General features: G+C 35.6%; 1 pseudogene; it reads left to right on the forward strand.

Annotated features, from left to right (window-relative positions):
* Positions 1-813: 813 nt before the first annotated feature.
* LOC107972658 (calmodulin-like) lies at positions 814-1,288 on the forward strand (annotated as a pseudogene).
* Positions 1,289-4,587: the final 3,299 nt, after the last annotated feature.

Below are 4,587 nucleotides of genomic sequence, written 5' to 3' on the forward strand. Positions count from 1 at the left end.
TAGCAGCGTGATTTATAGTCCTTTGGGTATATACCCAGTAATGGGATGGCTGGGTCAAATGGTATTTCTAGTTCTAGGTCCTTGAGGAATCGCCACACTGACTTCCACAATGGTTGAACCAGTTTACAGTCCCACCATGTAAAAGTGTTCCTATTTCTCCACAGCCTCTCCAGCACCTGTTGTTTCCTGATTTTTTAATGATCACCATTCTAACTGGTGTGAGATGGTATCTCATTGTGGTTTTGATTTGCATTTCTCTGATGGCCAGTGATGATGAGCATTTTTTCATGTGTCTGTTGGCTGCATAAATGTCTTCTTTTGAGAAATGTCTGTTCATATCCTTCACCCACTTTTTGATGGGGTTGTTTGTTTTTTTCTTGTAAATTTGTTTGAGTTCTTTGTAGATTCTGGATATTAGCCCTTTGTCAGAGGGATAGATTGTAAAAATTTTCTCCCATTCTGTAGGCTGCCTGTTCACTCTGATGGTAGGGGCCTGTGGTGGGGTGAGGGGTGGGGGGAGGGATAGCATTAGGAGATATACCTAATGTAAACGATGAGTTAATGTGTGCAGCACACCAACATGGCACATGTATACATATGTAACAAACCTGCACGTTGTGCACACGTACCGTAGAACTTAAAGTATAATAAAAATTAAATAAATAAATAAATAAGACTGAAATCTGGCAGCGGTGCTAGGAGTCTCCTGGACGCGGCGCCAGGAAGTGGCGGCGGCACAGCGCGTAGCGCGCCTTAGCAGCAGCAGCAGTATTGGAGGCACACCCTCGCCATCACAGCCCCTGCGATGGTGCAGCCACCCTCGCTCCTTCTCCTCTTCCTCCCTTCGCTGGCACCATGTCTGATCAGCTGACCGAAGAACAGATTGCTGAATTCAGGGAAGCTTTCTCTATTGGATAAAGATGGAGATGGCACCATCACAACAAAGGAACCTGGAACTGTCATGAGGTCACTGGGTCAGAAGCCGAATTACGGGATATGATCAACGAAGTGGATGCCAATGGTAACGGCAACATTGACTTCCCCGAATTTTTGGCTATGATAGCTAGAAAAATGAAAGATACAGATAGTAAAGAAGAAATCCATGAGGCATTCTGAGTCTTTGACAAGGGTGGCAATGGTTACATCAGTGCAGCAGAACTATGTCACGTCATGACAAACAGGAGAAAAACTAACAGATGAAGAAGTAGATGAAATGATCAGAGAAGCAGATATTGATAGAGGCTAACAAGTCAACTATGAAGAATTCATACAGATGACTGCAAAATGAAGACCTATTTTCAACTCCTTTTTCTCCCTTGTAGAAAAATCAAATTGAATCTTTTACTTACCTCTTATAAAAAAAATAGAAAAAAGAAAAAAGTTCATTTATTTATTTCTACATAGCAAAACTGAATGTCAGAAGTACCTTCTGACCACACAAAAAATCTGTATGTATTGGTTGATGGTCCTGCCCCCTGAAGATCAAGCTACACATCAGTTTTACAATATAAATACTTGTACTACCTTAATGAAAAGGACTCCTTAAAGTGCCATTTGCTAATGATTAATACACTGTTCGGGGTGGCCAGTTTTTTATGTATGCAAATTGACGATTGAGCACAGTCAGACATTTGTATTAAAAACGAAAAATGGAAAAACAAATTCAAAACCTATTCAAATGTGTTCTAGTTCAATTTGTTTAGTATAAATTGTCATAGCTGGTTTACTGAAAACAAACACATTTAAAATTCGTTTACCTCAGGATGACATGCAGAAAAATGGGTGAAGGATAAACCATGAGACGTGGCCTCACTAGTAGGATCGGCCTCTTTTACTTCATGTACTCTGACCCATGGTGACAATGACACACCCTGGTGGCATGCCCATGTATGTTTGTTTAGCATTGTCTGCATTGTTCTAGAGTGAAACAGGTGTCAGGTTGTCACTGTCCACACAAAATTTTAATAGGAAACCTTTACCAGTGGAGCATTTTTGGACTCTCTCTTTTTAAAACCTTCTGAACCATAACTTGGAGCCTGCAGAATAGGCTGTGGCTGTAGACTTCAGCACAACCGTCAACACTGCTGTTCAAGAAATTACAATTTACATCCATTCCAAGTTGTAAATGATAGTATTTTTTTTCCAATTAAAAACACCCTTAAGTTAAAAATAAAGACTGAAATCATACAGTGTCTTCTTTCTGATGATAGTAAAATTAAGCTAGATACTAATAATGCAAAATTTAAAAACTCATATTTTTGAAAATTAAAAGCATTTACTTCTATTAATCCTCAAATCAAAAATCCCATGATATATTTTAGAAACTTTTTGAAACAAAAGAATATAAAATGTAATGTTTGAATATATGCAGGATGCAGTAAAAACTCTGCTGAGAAAAGACGCAAGATTAAAAGGAAACATTAAATATGAATGACGTAGGACATAAATATGAGACCAATGGACACTGTGGACTACCGAAGGGAGAAGAGAGTTGAGTGGGTTAAAAAGCTACCTGTTGGATTTTCTGCTCGTTACCAGGGTGACGGGATCCATAAGCCAAACCACAGCATCATGCAATGGTCCCATGGCATAACCCTACACATGTACCCCCTGTACATAAAATAGAAGTTGAAGTTTTAAAAAATGATGTAAGCTTCCACCTCATGCAGTTAAAAAATAACAGCAAATTAACTCCCCCAAAAAAGTAGAAAGAGGAATTAATAAAATTATGTATCAGTTAGGGTTCCCTAGAGGGACAGAACTAATAGGATATATATACATATATATATATGTGAGTTTATTACATGATCACATGGTCTCACAATAGGCTGTGTGCAAGCTGAGGAGCAAGGAGAGCCAGTCCACATCTCAAAGCTGAGGAACTTGGAGTCTGATGTTTGAGGGCAGGAAGCATCCAGCACAGGAGAAAGATGTAGGCTGGGAGGCTAGGCCAGTCTCATCTTTTCACGTTTTTCTGCCTGCTTTATACTCGCTGGCAGCTGATTAGATTGTGCCCACCAGATTAAGGGTGGGTCTGCCTTCTTCAGCTCAGTGACTCAAATGTTAATCTCTTTTGGCAACACCCTCACAGACACATGCAGGATCAGTAATTTGCATCCTTCAATCCAATCGAGTTGACACTCAGTATTAACCATCACGAAATGTAATCAAAATCGATGAAATAGTAAATAAAATAGAGAAAATCAATAAAGACATAATTTAGTTCATTGAAAATATGAATAAAATTGATAAACTCCTAACAAGCCAAATCAAGGTGAAAAAAGGGAAAGAGATGTTATAATGTATTGAATCATGAAATAAAAAGAGGCAGCATTACCAATCACAGAAACATTAAAAGATAATAAAAGAGAATTATGAAAAATATTTTGCAAATAAAATTGAATGATATAGAAAAAAATCATCGAAAAACATACCTTGTTAAAGCTGACATAAGAAAATAGGACATGTAAATAGTCATATCTATTAAATTAAATTCTTAATTAAAATCTTCCCACAAAGAAAACTCAAGCCTCAGATGGCTTCACTGGAAACTTTTTCCATATTTTAATGAAGAAATTACTCCTATATTACATACAATTCCAATAAAAAGAAAAAGAAAAAGAAAAGGAAACACTCTCCACTGATTTTATGAGCCAGATAATGTCTATTTAAATCTGATAAGGACGTTTGAAAAGAGGGGAGAAATACAAGTCAATGTATCTCATAAACTTAGATGCAAAATTCATAAAAAGATATTATTAAATAAAATTTAGAAATATATAAATAGGTTAATATTAATACCCAAATATCTAAATGTGAAGTATTTGAGGAATACAATATTTGTCTTTTTATGTTGTTTTTATTTATAACTAAATCATTGTACATGTTTATGGGATACAGTGTGATGTTTCAATACAGGTATACATAGTGTAATGATCAAATCAGAGTAATTAGCTCATTGATCACTTTAAACATTTTTCAAATTTGGAATAACACTCGAAATCCTCTCTTCTAGTTATCTTGAAATATACAATTCATTATTAGCTATAGTCACCCTTTTGTATAATAGAGCACCAGAATTTAGTCTTCCTTCCCTGAGATAAACGTTTTCAGATTCCACATATAAGTAAGATCACATGGTATTTGTCTTTCTGTGTCTGGCTTATTTCACTTGGCATAATGTCCTCTAGTTTCATCCACATTGCTTCAAATTACAGGATTTTATTATATTCTATGGCTAAATCATATTTGATTGTTATATATATAATGTACATATATAAACAATGGTATATGAAACAATGTTATATATAAGCAATGTTACACATATAAAACAATATATGTGTATATATACATATGTGTGTGTGTATATATGTATATATCATCTTTTTTATTCATTTATTTGTAGATAGGCACTTAAGTTGATTTCATTTCTTGGCTATTGTGAATAGTGTTGCAATAAACATGAGAATGCAGGTATCTCTTTAACATGCTGATTTCATTACTTTTAGATATATACCAAATATTAGGACTGCTGCTGCATAATATGGCAGTTCTACTTTTTGTTTTCTGAGAAGTCTCCAAACTGTT

The sequence above is a fragment of the Pan troglodytes genome, chromosome X (genome assembly GCF_028858775.2).
Source record: "Pan troglodytes isolate AG18354 chromosome X, NHGRI_mPanTro3-v2.0_pri, whole genome shotgun sequence".
Classification (NCBI taxonomy): Eukaryota; Metazoa; Chordata; class Mammalia; order Primates; family Hominidae; genus Pan; species Pan troglodytes.